The sequence below is a fragment of the Malaya genurostris genome, chromosome 3 (genome assembly GCF_030247185.1).
Source record: "Malaya genurostris strain Urasoe2022 chromosome 3, Malgen_1.1, whole genome shotgun sequence".
NCBI classification, from domain to species: Eukaryota; Metazoa; Arthropoda; class Insecta; order Diptera; family Culicidae; genus Malaya; species Malaya genurostris.
Genome location: NC_080572.1, coordinates 38,713,404 through 38,729,704, shown reverse-complemented (window position 1 = coordinate 38,729,704; position 16,301 = coordinate 38,713,404). Strand labels below are relative to the sequence as shown.

At 37.0% G+C, this 16,301-nt stretch overlaps 1 protein-coding gene across 1 annotated transcript in view; it reads left to right on the top strand.

Moving 5' to 3' along the window:
* Positions 1-372: 372 nt before the first annotated feature.
* Positions 373-16,301, top strand: part of LOC131437783 (uncharacterized) — a 215,709-nt gene continuing 199,780 nt past the window's right edge. The window contains exon 1 of the mRNA XM_058607353.1: positions 373-929. The gene's annotated coding sequence lies outside the window, so the exon portion shown is untranslated. The remainder of the gene's footprint in view (positions 930-16,301) is intronic.

The following is a 16,301-nucleotide window of genomic DNA, read 5'->3' as shown; positions in this document are numbered from 1 at the left end:
ACTGAGAGTATGTTGCCAGGCGCAAAAGTCTATCTGTATCGTATCATATCTGGCGCAAAAAATCTATCTGTACAATATGTTATCAGGATCTTTGCTACATAATTACCAGGAAAATGTCACTGGAGTCATACCGCGAAACCCAAAATCGGTATTAAGCTGAATGATCAGTGAATTACAAATATGGAGAGATCGGTATACTTGGCAACGTTGTTGCTGAGAGTCCGTCGTGGGTTTACGAGAACAAAGAAAAAGCTCTCCGTTTGACAGTTTTCTGTTGTTGTTCTCTCAACCACAAAGCTTTTTCCTTTAACGTTTTTAGCATGTCGAGTCAGGTTTTGCTTTGAAGGGTCTGACTGAATTTCTGAAGAGCAGAGCACTGCTGCTGCCTGATACATCATATCCTGGCCGCTACTGTACGATGCATACGGACGGACAGTCAAGAGTGAAAACCAGTCGGAACAATGGCTGCAGTAGCAAATGTCGGAGGATTCTTGTTTGAAATTATCAATAGAAAGTGATATCACAATCGGACAATTTTGTGAAAGTGTAAATTAACAATTGTGGGTTTAGATTGTGCGATCGAAAAATCGACCGACAAGCAACTTGGTACTGATCTTATTAGCGTTAGAATTAATTCTGCAATGCAGAAAATTAAAAATTCTGTAAACCAGTGAAAAAGAACGACGTGAACGGTGAAACGATTGCAAAGTGTTTTCATGTAATTTTTTTCGATTGACCAAATTGTTTTCAAGATATTGTGGATTTTGATGTGAGAAAAGTGATAGTGGCTGTACGGTTCGTCTGCAATGATTCAACGTACGATTTTTCTATACTTTATATTGTACGATTTTTTTTGAAAGTGTTTTCGGTCATGTTTTGGGTTGAAATTAATGTATGAGACCTGTTCGGATTATAACGTTTTGTAAAAGGTAGGTGCAAGATTTTGATTCGACTGAACATAAAAAAAATGTGCGATTTTTCATCTGGTTGCTTTTTTAAAATGTGTAGCCTATAAGCTATTAATTTAAAATAGCTGGTGAAACTTGAGTAACATTCGTCTGTCCATACTCAAAGCTTAGAACTTATATTATTATTCTAATAGTACCTTATCATAATTGAAAACAACGATTTCATAGTAAAGTTCGAGAAACCTTTTTTGAAATTATAATTTAATACTTTATTTCAATTTAATGAAATGGACAATTTTATTTGTTTACATTTTTTATAACTATGGAATGGCTTTTGTGGTTGTATTTTCCAAGTATATCAAAACTAATCATTTCTGTAGAATGCAGAAAATATCAATAATTAAATAATACTTCGTGTCTAGGTTGACCGGAATTATGAGCGCCTTACAGCACACTGCACAATCCGTCGACTCCACCAGAACGATATGTAAATATTTTCTACTTGTAAATAAACAAATAACTGATGTACCGCAATCCACCGTGAATTAAGACACTTGCGGAAAATTTTCATAACTGTTTGACAGTTAGTTTTCACGACAATCATAATTTGCTGAAGCTCGGTAACTAGAAGTTAATTTTACCATACAAACGGCATGATTTTTACCGTACTCGGTGACTATCAGACTCTGTCAACTTGGAGCGAAATCAATCTTCAGTTCAGCAACGCCATCGCACGGCATCACATTCAACATATCATGTCAATTGTATGGGTGCGCAGTGCTGCTATTTTGGCGCGCACGAGTTTGACGTATCTCTCCCCTACTTCACGCTGAGCAAAAAATTGTGAAGAAAACCAAACTTGGATTTCACACAACGATTTTTCATATTCAAATAGTGACAAATGAAAAGCTGGTTTGAAATAGCAAATATCGCTGTTTTCAACTATAAAACATGATATTTAATTTTTCTCAGTGGTTTAGTTTGTTCCGAATAATATTTTGATTAAAATAACAAATATTTTACTTGTGCGTTCCTGTCAATTTCTTGACAAACAATTTCACAGCAAATTCAATTTGAAAAATTTGTTTCAAATGAACGAACTCTAGTTAAAGTTGATAATTGTAGCGCTTTAAATTTACAAACTTTTTAGTTGAAATTCTTGAGCTTAATTTACATTTTACATTCTTGTTTGATATAATCATACATTTTTGTTTGTTTTAAGAATGAATTGATTTCTTTCAAACTAAGTAATTTTTTAAGTTTCTTTAATTTTTATTTATATTCGTTTTAAAATTCTTAAAAACCAAGCTCTTTATTGATATTTCCAGTTTTCAAAACATTGGCGATCGAATTATGCACATACCATAATCAAGTTCTGGTATTTCAATGAGTATCCAATAGTTTGGCGCTTCATCAGTCCGGTCAAGATCTTTGCGACAAATTTTTTTTTTCGTAAAGAAAATGTGTTATAAAATGTTATGCAACGCTCAAAAATATTATTAACTATTAATACATACGCTTGAATTGTTGAAAGCTCGATGGAGAAAAAAATGCTCTAAACTATCCGAGCGGCAAAAAAATTGCTCTGGTTTATAAGAAATAGAACTAATATGGTTCATTTGATAAGTAAACTGAGTTGTATCATCGAAAAATAAGACCAAAGATAAATTGAACAAAATCTTTTTTAGATTCAAAGGTATAGCAGGATTGCATCAACATAAGCATTGTCGATAACATCAAGTCAACTTTGGTGACATGTAATAAATTAGTTGGTTTATTTCAATAATAAAATCAGCCGTAACAAATATTTGTTTTATTCGACTAGACCAAAATTTATATTCAAATCAAACAAGGAACATTGTTGATGTTGAAGAGAGGAATTAGTTCAAAACAATATTTTAGTTAGAACTCATCATAAATCAAATTTAAAAATCTACAAACAGTTTTGTTATTCTGAACATGCTACACACTTGGAAAATTTCGCAGAATTCGTTTATTTTTTACCAAATTTTCAACAGCTGAACGTTCGGTAATCAGTTCGGTAATTAAATTGATTACCGATCGTTCGGTAATTGCTGAACTGTCAAACAACTACCGTAAACTGTAAACCAAATGAATCTAACTGATTGTTCGGTAATTTTTTGTTTCTTTGTTTTCTTTTGGTAAAAATTCTGGATTTTCGGATTTAAAAAAATTTAGCCTATTGTGGCTAGTTTTATTGCACGAAAAAAAGGTCAAATGTTCCGGCTGACCGGAATTATGAGCGCCTTCCAAAACACTGTACAATACGTCGAGTCCACCAGAAATTACCCTCGAACGATTTGTGTAGGCAGCAAGTGGACAAGTGATACAACTTTTTTTCTCCTTTAAGTAAACAAAAAGCTTTTAGTGGTTCCAATGTTTTAAATAATTTTGCACCTGTATCTCAATCAATTCGATGAACTCTTCAAGATTTTTTTTCGTTTGATTAATAAAAAGACACTGAAAATTTTAATAACTGTTTGACAGTTAGTTTCACGACAATCAGTTTTCACAGAAGTTCGGTTATTGGAAGATAATTTTACCATACGGACGGTATGATTTTTACCGTACTCGGCGACTATTAAGATTTACCGTATGAATTGTATATCTATTTAAAGAATTCTGTAATGAAAACTTGCGTAAAACTGATCGTCCGTTAAAAATTTGCATAATTTTGTATAAAATGTTCAAAACGATGTATGTAACAATGAGAGATTCTCTTAGTTTACTTTCTCTTTCGATTATTGCGAAATATTCCTGCTTTTTTCGGTAATTTCTCCAGAGCAGATTAAAAGATAATAGCTTTAGTTATTATTATCGGTAAATGATTGGAAAGAAGGATTGCTGAAAGTGCCGCAATAATCAAAAGAGAAAGTAAACAAAGAGAATCTCTCATTGTTACATACGTCGTTTTGAACATTTTATACAGAATTGTTGTAAAATGAAGTTCATGTACCGAAATATCGGTAATTTCTGTTGATTACCGAAAGTTTTCGTCAAAAAAAAATACCGAACAACGGAATCGAATCTTAGTGTGTACATTTATCTGCGGGTGCCATGTTCGCAAAAAGGATGTTGCCAATGATTTGTTCGGGAAATGTGAGAGCTGGATATCTGGTTAATATGATGTCTTTGCAACTATTTAAAGTTACCGTATGAATTGTATATTTATGAACAATATATATTGTGTTATAAACACTTACTAATAACTAATCGTTCGGTAAAAGATTTGCATAAATTTTGCAGAACAAAATTCATGTACCAAAATGTCGGTTATTTTTATTGACTAGCGTAACCTTTCGTCAACAAAACTACCGAACAGCGGAATCAAATCTTAGTGTGTAGTATTCTTAGATACTCTTTAAGGTCTGTTTAAACCATTCCGGTGCGGTTCAGTGCCGGTACAGTTCATTGCATGTATTCACATTTGGCCGGCTCAGTACCGACACGAAACGGTGTGAAAGAATATTAACGTCCGTGCACGGAGCTAAGCCGGCACTGATCAGGACCGGAAAGGTGTAAACAAACCTTTATGGTTCCTATAATTCAGTGGCATCGAATAGAACTTTATATATATGGTTACCATGTTTCCAGATATTGCTTCTCCGAACAGCAAACATTTTTCTGAAAGCCTCCCTCGAAGTCGATTTGGCTTACACTAGATACTGCACAAGGCCGGACGAAAATTCAACAGTTACCTATATGTTATTTAATCGTTCCGAAAATATTTATTTGAATGTTTAAAATTCCGTCCTGCTTTGCGATGGTTCACAGCCAACCAATGGAGTGTAAACAATAATTGTTGTATACCAGAAATAAAATCCGAGTTCCCCGGACTGTCAGCCAAACAGTTGTTTGACTTTTATTGCAGCAGGGATCAATCAGCTGACCCCTTTTAAAATCCATTAAACAGATCAAATTTTCCGTAAAATATTCAAACCAGCAAACTAAAAAAACGTCAAACGCTTGGAAAAAAAATGTAAACAATAAACAAGCCCATCACAACATCCCGTCACACATGGCCAGCTCTGGCGCTGCTTGACAGCGAGACAATTTTGTCCCCTTCGATTTTACGTCCTTCCCAACACCTTCTCAATCGACAGCAGTTGAGGGAGGGAAATTCATACAATTTTCCATTTACTTCGGTGCACACGCGCTTATAGGTTAGCAGCTACCACTCATCACCACCACACCATACAAAATCGAGAACTTGTCCACACCCCCGCAGTGCGGTACCCTTCCGCTGCTCCGTTTCTCCGCTGGAAGCGGCTTCCGATGAACCCCGGTGTGCTTTGCGTCTAGGCCGCGTCGTGTGGAAAGCTGGAAGCAGAAAACCGCAGCGATTAATCCCTCCTAATCCAGCGAACCCCGGAGCGTAGAGATACTTGTTTCCATACCCCAATATCATAACATCACAACCACCACCAACCGTCACTGTTACTGTGAAGCCCAGCGAGCATAGGATTGAGGAGTAGTCAGCATACAGTAACGTGAAACCGCGGAATGTTTTTTCCTCTTGCTGCCTCGCCATCCTCAGTCCCGTCATCGCTATCGCTATCGCTTGCCGAAACAACGGGGTCCTCTAATGCCAAAGCGAGGGGACGTAATGGCTTTTAAAATAAGCACTTAAATAGTCGCGGACAGAACTGAACTGGATGTCTATTTTGCCAGTGTATGAAATGAACTTGGAAGAACTTATGGGCAAGGCAGCTAAACATTGGCGGTTGGTTCGTTACTTCGTTAGCCAGTTAGCGAGCATCGGGAAGGGGGCCAGCTCGTCGTCAACTAGCAAATGGAATCAGCATCGGCTATAGAGAGAAACATAATGATAGAGCGGAAAACCGAAAAGTGAAGGGAAGGTCATTTCCCAAATCCGGAGTTGACTAATAGTGCAGAAACAAATCATGCCGATATCTGATTCAAAGGCGAAGGTGAACTATTGAAAATATTTGGATTAATGATGCACTGGGAATTGAAGCTGATGGCATTTCAATGCCTTTCAAGTTTGCATAAATGTCCCGAGCAACAGCAGGTGATAGCAAGTGTAAGATGAATGCTTGTTTTGATCATCACTGTAAAGTTGATGACTTGATAAGCAAGCAGCACAGCAATCAATCTGAACAAACGTTACTTCCCATCGGATGCTTATAATTTTTCATATTCAAAATCGATACCAACACCTGTTTACAGTTTGCTCTTTGATGGCTTTGACAACATTGCAAACAAACTCAGGTTCTTGTATTAATATTCGTTCTCAAATATACTATATAAGTGTGTTACGATCAAAAAGTGGACAGCCTCAACTTAACGCATTTTTGTTCATCTCCACACTTCTCATCATGTCTACACACAAAACTCCGTTCCAGTAGTACGTGAACAAATGTGAAATTTCGAAATCACTTATTTTCCCCAAATTTTTTTGCCACCCATTTCAATGGTTTTAATAATCATTTGAAATAACTTTTGAAATTCATTCCACATGAATCCATTTTGTATAAAAAACATGTTTTCATGGTTGCTCAGCGACTCAAAATCTCTTTCACCCGGTCTATTTGAAGCTAAGCTTCTATGTCTTAAGACAAAACAGGTGGCTACGAGACCGGACAGCACACGGGTAAAAGCGATGAGACGAATGAACATAAGTTAATTTTTCACCTTCAGTTAGAATGAAAAGTACCGCAAAAATCTGTCGAGTAAATACACAAAAGTGAACGCTTCGATGCTTTGTAATCAATGAAATCAACTAGCTTTCCCAGAATTTTCATTCTTAGGATTAATTCCAAAATCATTCCGAGAATCAATCGCGAAAGTTAAATAAATAGTTCTATCTGGAAAAAAGGCGGGTGGGTAATGTCAGAGACATAGCCGGATGTGCGTGAATACGTCCAATTTTCTTTAATTTAATGCAGATGCAATGGACAATAGAATATGACACCATTTGCATATGTTGAAGTCTCCAAAACGCATTCAAACCAATACACACAATGCATTTTGCTTAAACGCAAAGCAGCTGAGTGTTGGTTTCCGATTTGCATAATTCAATAGTTGAATAATTCGTATAGCTTTTTTGTAAAAACGTATAGCTCTTAGAAGGGTTGATATGTAGAATTCTCTCCGACGTTGTTTTTGTTTTTTTGGTGTATTTTGATCCAAGTTTGAAGCGAAACTCACATTGCGAACGGTGCACAGAATAAATCTAACCGTAATTTTTCCCACGTCTGAGCAAACACTACGTAAACTGCGAAAATGCTAATATCAAAAGAAGTATATATCGTAGTTGGGGACGGGTATAGCGTGATGGGTAAGTCGATGCCTTTCACGCAGCCCGCCTGTGTTCGATTCCCAACATAGGGTCAGAAAGTTTTTCTGGCCCGAAGAGGCGAATGACCTTAAGGTTACAACCTCTATAATTGAAAAACAAAAAAATCGCAGTAGTTCTTCTCGTATAATAGTGGAGGCTCTGAAAAGAACCCATTAATGGAAGTCACTTCAATGCTTCACAATATCGAATGGGATATTCCCCCTCCATTTGAAATTAAATTCTGGAACTGAAACAGAATGCTTAATGGAACTAAGCTCTAGACCTGAATCCACCGAAATGAGGTACATAAGATGCACTTACTACCTGAAAACCGTCATCGCGGGTACGAGAAAGGCAAATACTTGTCATGAGTTTTCCTCTTTGATACTCGTTGATTTCAGAACATATTAATTTTGAATTATTTGTGGCTATGTCATACAACTGAAAATTTTATCATAAATATCTGATCATATTTCCCATGGCATGTATCAAAAAATATGTTGATACGATAGATGCAAGAAATATTTACAATCAAAAACTTATCACTCTCTCAGAGGTAAATTTCGAAATGGCGCCGTTTCGTTTATTCTTCCATTACGATTTTCGATTTTTTCGCCTTTTTCTATAGAAAGGTAATAGAATTGCTGGAAGAACCGACTTTCGAACGGAGCCTCGGAGACCTATTGTGTTATATACCATTCGACTCTGCTCGACGAGATCGGAAAATGTCTCTGGGTGTATGTATGTGTGTGCACCTTTCAACGAATTTTTTAATCGCTCAATTTTCTCAACGTTGGCTCAACCGATTTCAACAAACTTAGACTCGTTTGAAAGCTTTTATTGATTCATTTATCCAATTTTAAGATCAAATGGCTGTCATATCTGTTTCCCGAGTTATAATGGTGTAAGTCACGTAACCGACAAAACGCCTTGTTTTTTACCGCTCAATTTTCTCAGAGATAGCTGAACTGATTTTAATAAACTTGTGCTTGTTAGAAAGCTTTTATTGGGTCATTAATCAAGTTCAAAGACTAAACTGCGGTCACTTCTGGTTCCGGAGATGTAGGAACATAAGTGACGTGCTTTTTTTCTCTTCGTGCAATTTTCTGATTGAATCGATCTCAACAAGGTTAGGCTCGTTTGTAAACTACTATTCATTCAACAGGTAAACAGGTTTGAATTTCAATTGGCTGTCACTTACGGTTCCGGTGATATAATGATTTAAGTGACGTTAATGTTAAAGCTCGCTTCCGCTCAATTTTCTCGGATATTGATGAATAATGTTAGGCTCGTTCGAGACTAAAACTGGGTTGTGGATCGATTTCGAAGATCACATGGCTGACACTTTAAGTTTCGAAGATATAATCGTACAAGTGGCGTAACGGAGAAATTTTTTTTTCTATCAGCATAACTATTTCACAAACTGACATATGATCTCGTTCTTATACACAGCGGACGGGTAAAGCATGATAGGTTAGCCGATGCCTTTCATGCAGCCCACTTAGGTTTGATTGCCAACCCCGCACATAGGGCCAGAAAGTTTTTCTGGTCCGAAGAGGCGAATGGCCTCTATAATCTATAATCGAAACAAAAAAAACGTTCACATATAATATTTCTGATACCCGTGATTATTTTGATAAAAAAGCTTTTCTCAATCCACCTAGTGGTGTGATAATACCTTTCTCTTGTAATTCAAACATTCTCATTAAATTTTTTTTTCGTTTGAATAGTTTCTGATACGAATTTGAGCTGATTTTTAACACAAATCCATTCAGATTGTTTCGGTTAGTTCAGAAAAGCATGAATCGTCATATCAACAATAATGCATTTAAACTTGATCATTCGTTACTTTCTGACAAAATGTGCGGATAGAAAAAACGCGTTTTGTCGATTAGGTCACTTATATCATGATATAACCGGAATCAGAAATGACCATTTCAGCTTTAAAACGTTTAAGTTTGTTAAAATCGGTTCTGCCATCACAGAGAAAATGAAGCGAAACAACAACGCATTTTGTCGTTTACGTCACTTATACTATTATGTCTCCGGAACCAGAAGTGACAGCCATTTGATTTTCGAAATTCGAGAAAATTTATCGCGAAAAAAACAACGCGTTTTGTCGATTACGTCACTTATACCAATATATCTCCGAAACCGGAAGTGACAGCTAATTGATCTTCGAACTTAATAGTATCTTTTAAACGAGCCTAAGCTTGTTGAAATTGATTCAGCCATCTCCGAAAAAAAGCGTATAGTTAAAAAGTGCAGCTTGTCAGTTACGTCACTTCTACGGTCATATCTTCGGAACCGGAAGTGTCAGCCACTTGATCCACAATTCAATAAGAGCTTTCAAACGAGCCTAAGTTTGTTGAAGCCGGCTCTACAATTCCCGAGAAAATTGAGCATATAGAATAAATCTTCGAAAGGTGTACACTAGGGTGCCAATATTTTGGGGTCATCTCTTATTTCGTAAAGCGGTAGTGCTCAAAAGTTTAAGCATCTCAAAAACAGTTGCTATGCAAACTAGCACAGTCTCAGAGTCCCAGTTCTCAGTCGAGATTTATAATTTTTTTTCGAGATAACACAAAATCGAGCCCTGTCATGTAATTCTAATTTTGTATCAAAACAGAAAAAATCGATTCCGGAAATTTCAAAATTTTTCAGTCCATGAGTCGATTAAATTCGAGATGACACTAGATCTCGACTTTTCATACAATTGTACGATATTCGGCATCAAAAAGAGTGGTTGAGTGGAGAAAATCGAATGCACTTTATAAATTTATTTTGTTCATTTTTCCCATTACTCCGGAACCGATAGTCGGATCAAAACGAAATTCAATTAGCCTGCTATTGGGCCTTTCATTTGAATCCGAGTTAAAGAAAATCGGTTATGCTGGCTCTGAGAAAATCGAGTGCACTTTTTTTAATTTTTTGCACATTTTACCTCGTTACTCTTAAACCCGAAGTTCGATTCGGGTCGAATTCAATAGCAGGTTAAGGGACCGGGAGATCTTTCATTTGAATCTAATTAAAAAAAAATGGTTTGCCATTCTGAATTTGTGCTCAAAGTTTCATCCAAATCGGATCAAATCGGCAGTGATTTTTTTCTGCTTTTAATTCCTGGAATTATTCAACACTCATTTTCCCCATGCTAAATCTCATACCAACTTTAAACTGTGGACGCAAAAATATAGTTGCATCGATCGAGCTTAATTTTCGCGTAGTTTCTTTGAGACTCAACTGGAACACGAAAGGCTTTCTGGAACTGGAATCGAAATTGCCCCATGATTATATAAATAAACAAAATTCGTTCCTTTAGAAAACAAAAAAAAAATGGTGACACTAATAATCGTCTTACAAGGCCAGCAGGTCATGCATGAAATAAAAAGTTCGAAACGCTAATAGAAACATCCGAATAATATCACCTCAAGTCTCCAATAGTAACAAAATCGACGGTAGTACTAGCACCATTCCGAAGGCAATTGAGGGTCCATTCGAAATATGTCATCAGTAGTTACCAGGCTTCTGCTTCGGTGCAGACACAAAAGTCATAAGTCGTTTGTACCTTTCAACTGGTTGGACCGCTAGTTTATGGCGACCAGCGACGACTGGCGAGGGTATGTTTGTAACCGATCCTCTTCATCTGACAGGTACAAACGTCGTCGAGCTCCGAGCGAGCGTAATGCTTTCGCCATCGCTGGGTGCCAGTAATTTGTTCACACCGCTGATAAAACCTAACCCGTTTCACAAATGTGAGAGGTACCATGATACCTAGTCTCGCTTATGAACGTTGAACACTAGTTTGGTAACCGAAACGCGTGCCGACAACCAATAAAGTGTCGTATTTGTCGTTTGCTTCGTATTTGTCCCGCGCAAGCCCCCGACTAAGCTGGCGAACCAATTGCAGAGGAATGGGATGAAATGGAAGGGAAAGGAAAAAAAACGAGCGCTGTAATCCTATCGCAATTTTTCCTCGTTCCATGCATAAATTTTCATAGTCATATTCGAAGAACCACTTTTCTTGGTGCAATTTTCGGTATTGTGATCGGCATAAGAAAAACCCGAGTCGATGGCCCACGAGGCGGTCAGAGGGGTGCAGGATGATGTCAAGGAAAAGGTTAGTTCGAGCTGATGTGTTACACTAGCAGCTCGGTACGACCGGAGAGTAGCATCCCATGCCTGCTGTAAGTTTTAATCCGCAGTTCTCTTTCGGCTCTTAAGCTGAATTATTATCCATTAGATGGTTTGGCGGTGGTTGTAACGCAGCGCAGAAGAGAAGAAAAAAAAACAGCAAAAAAAGTCGATTCAACTACGGCAAAACTCATATGCGCAATCAAGCGTTGCAAGCCGCCCTTCCGCCACATCCAGGACCCGTCATCCTAGTGCTTTATGACGATTAGTTAGTTGCCCGGTGGCAGTGCAGTGCCGGCAGACATGCTCGTTTTGCTATGGCTCGTATGATGATTCGAATTATTCTCGGAAGCAATTTATTGAAAATCTGATCGGGCACAATTCTAGGTTGCAATTCTTGATAATTAAATTTGTTTGATGTTGCATACGAATAGTACACTGAATACCATAGTGAACAGTGGTATAAATGTTCGTGTATAATCTCTAGAGACAGTTGATGTCAATATCGGGTCAAGCTTATTTAGCCCCAGGAAGTACTTTCGAATTATTATCAGTTTTAGGCTTTTTTTAAAATTGCTCTTGCTCGCGAATAACAAAAAAGAGGCAGATTTTCAACAGACTTTTCCAGCACTCAATCTCACTCGACTTTAAGTAGATATCAAATTTAGAAATTACCAGGAGTAAAGTGACAAAATCTAAATCGACTTTCTTCAATTTGAATGAAACTTGCAGAGACTAATTGGACTCAAAACTGAGCTTTGAAAAGGGCGGATATATTTTTGCATACACTTTCTTCGAATCGTGGTAACTCGGAAACTGTAAATTGTACAAAGATGGTGTCTCAGACCCGGCCAAAATGAAATTCATCAAAATTGAATAACCTCCTCTTTTGACGTAATCCTAGGAACTAAGATTAATCTCTTTGTCAGTAAAAATCTGAAGGTAGAGTCCTTATAGCCATAAACTCTTTTTTACGATATGTTGATTAAGGCACACTACATTAGTTCTACGATGCCAAGTGCTTATTTTGTAACTATTTGAGACTAGGATAATTTGGTCCCACATGTTGGTCATCGACTGAAGCGGCTTTCCTTGGGCGATGAATTTTGTGGAAGAGAAAGAAGGAAATAGAGAGAAGTAAATGTTGTAGCAAACGGGATTGAAAAAGGGGTAAGGAAGCGAAATGACTTAGGTCGGCAAAAAGATCTAATTGGTGAAGTGACGGGGGACGGGTCTGCAAAAATTAGGAACATCATAAAGATATTGGTAGTTTCAATGGAAATTGTGGACATACGATTGATGGGGATAATCGGGCGGATGTTAGTGTCGAACCTATAGGTGAAGAAAACCGGTTACTGTTGGGAGAAAATGAACTCTCTCTTAGCATTTTTGTTTCAGAAACATAATGTGGCATCCCTAGGTGCCTTTGGAGGCGAACCAGACCCCGAAAAATTTAAATGTGAAGAGTTGAGTCATCGTTTCACTGCTTAGTTGAAACTGTAGTTGTGCTGGATGTCTAGTATCTGGTAATGGTTCTTGAAGATCGGCAGCTTTTGGTCCTATAATAGACACAACATTGTCGTCGGCAAGTTGTCTTAGCCTGCATGTTGTGTTGACACATTTATCAATATTGTTTATATAAAAATTATACAAATGGGGGTTTGAGTATGAGCCCTGAGGAAGACCATTGTAACTAAACGATATTGTCGACAAATCACCCTTGTAAAATTCATTTGTTTCTCGGACAATGGATTATTCAAAAAGTTATTCAAAATTAACGAAATAACATGCTGATGAAACTTCTCAGGTTGGATGTTTATGGAAACTCCATTAAAACACCCCTTGATGTCTAGGGAAACTTTTGCCATTTGTTCTCTACGAGCCGGAACCAAAAGTCGGATCTGGATCAACTTTTCAGGAACTTTTTAAAGAATTTCAAGACCTTTCATTTGCATCTTGTAAAAAACGGTGAAGAGAATTCCGAAAAAAAAATTAGTGCGCATTTTCTCACAGATTTGCACATATTGCCTTGTAATTCCGGAAACGGAAGTCGGATAAAGATAAAATTCAATAGCGATCTAAGACCTTTCGTTTGAATCTAAGTTTGTGAAAATTGGTCACGCCATATCTGAGAAAAGTGATGACAATTTTTTTAAATTTTTTTCGTGCATGTCACCCTATAATTTCGAAACCGTAGGTCGAATCGGGATAAAATTCATTAACGATCTTTGAAACCACAAGACATTTGAATCTGAGTTTGTGAAAATCGGTTTAGCCATCTCTGAGAAATTGAGTGACATTATTTGTCACATACACATATACATAACATACATACACACACAGACATTTGCTCAGTTTGTCAAACTGAGTCGAATGGTATATGACATTCGGTACTCCGCCTCGGTTCAAAAGTCGGTTTTCACAGTGATTGTATAGCCTTTCAATATGAGAAAGGCAAAAAGCTTGTTCGCGACTACATTTGGACAGATTGAATTTGGAATGAAAAAAAAAATTCTGTTCGTTCAATCCAAGATGCATTCTTTATTCATTCAATTGTACATTATTAGTCAATTTAAAACTAATTACAGTTACTTGATTAGGCTGCATGAAGAAACTACGAACTTTTGAGTATATTCCAGCCATTGGGCTCTGTGCAGACTTCTTCGCAACCGATTTAGCTGCTTTTGTCCTAGATTTTCCAAACTTTTCTATAGAAGCTTGTTGCTTATGATGAGAGAGTTCTCTCTTCACGAGAGCCCAATACCGCTCGATCAGTCGAAACTCCGGGCAATTAGGTGAATTCGCCTCTTTCGGTTCAACATGGACTCTATTTGCTTTATACCATTCCAAAACATGTTTGGTGTAGTGACAAGATGCCAAATCATCCCATAATAGCGGGGGAGCGTCATGTCTACGTAGGAATGGTATCAATCGCTTCTTCACGATATATTTCCTTATTCGCCGTTCCGGTAGTGGTAAAACTTTGGCTTGCACTACCACAGCTGCATTTTTTCTACCAATCCAAAAATATTTGCTAGGAAACTTGGCATTTTATTTCGTACTGAAATGCTCCTCTACGCTGTTCCATTGCATGGCAGTATAAAAAGACAATTCGGGAAGCTGTTAAAAGTCTTCTAGCATATAAGTTTGATCGTCTATTATCACACAGGCAAACTTCGTGAAATACATTTTGCGAGCTCGGCTTTCAGCCGTTATATTCTGTGTAATGCTGGTTCTGTACAGTTTTTACCTTGAACGACTTCATACCTAGCAGGTGCTTGGAATTAGTGGAGAAATATCTGGTCTCTTCAGTAATATTTGCTTCACATTTGTGCCTTTGTGGTGGTTCCGCTCCGTTTTTGTTCCGCTCCCAGCCTTCCTGGCTGTTGTCGAACGTGTGTCGGTAGATTTAAGAACGTTGTGGATAGATTTTTCTTTGATCACCAAAATGGACTCCGGTCACAGATATAGTATAGATAGGTTTTTGCGACTGATATAGACGCACTGTTTCAAACGCTATTAGTTGAATAATGTAGCAGTGAAATTTTTTTTTCTAGTGATAAAAATACAAATCATCATTCTATTGCTCCAAATCTGATGAATTTATCAGCTCACATAAAAAATTTTCCATTGAAAAACATTGTTTTGAATTGTTCTGTTTGTTCACTTCTGACAATCTTCTGATGGTGTCTCACTGCTGCTTAGTTCTGCTAGGAAGTAAGTAAGCAGTAATTTCTAAGTAACATTTCAAATGGGCATTCGTTGAATTTTACATAATTTAAAAACCTAGTAACATGGAATTATAGAATAGCATCTATGTTACTATAATGTGAAGTTACACCTTGAACTCAAGCTTCTTGAAGCCTAGAATACTGCAAACATCAAAGCAGTGGCGTCTCGTGACGACATTTACGGATTGTGCACTGCTTATGTGGTATGAAATCAGTTGTAACAGTCCGTTGTAAATGAAAGATAATGATTGAGAAAAGAATATTCTTTTGTGTTTTTCAATACAATGAAATATCGATATACTTTTGGATGGGATTTTTTATTAAACTTATGTCGTATCATCGACATAAGCATAGGCCACTGAAACCCCTCCTGAAGGTATGCATACAAGTTCTCACAGAGCTAAACGTGACAGAGAGAACAACAAATCTTAGAGCTGAAATGTGTAATTCGTTCTTTTCGTGAATCTGTGCAGTAACTCATGTGCATGAAAAAAACACCAACACAGTGACAAGAGATACTTGATTTTTTTTGGAATTGCTGTTGATAAAGTCGCTCATAATTTTATATTCGGTACCATCCGACCTGCTTTCATCTAATAATCTCTGAATTTTACCGGTTGTGCAGTGCACGAGATGCATATCAGAACGAGACGCCACTGCATCAAATCAATTATGAATCCAAGAATTGGATAGAACTAGTATTCTAGTAACATTCAAAATTAATTGAAAATTTTTCACTCGTTTGGAAAACTGACTGTATTCTTTGAAAATCAAAACCAACTATAAAAAATTGCACGTGTTTTAGTTGTAAATTGAATTTACAACTTTGCATTTATACATTCCGTTTCATTTAGAGCCTTGAAATTGTCTCAGTATAACGAAGTCTATTAGATGGAAATTGCTGAATTTTCCAGAAAAGTGTGGAAATTGTGACAAAATTGTATCTGAAAAATCTCTTCGAAGACTAGAAACAGTTTATTTGAAGAAAAACTATTACGTCATCGCATAATTTTTCGAGATAATTGTGGAAGATCACAAGAATACACATTTTTCAGAACTATTTTTGATAACAGTCGAAAAATTCTTCGAATTTTCCAGCAATTTTCGCCATGCGGATAGATAAAAGTATTTCGAAGGTCTGTATGTTTTTTGTTTTAGAGAATTTTTCGAATTTTCCATCGAAAATTTCCTAAAACCACTCGCGCGTAT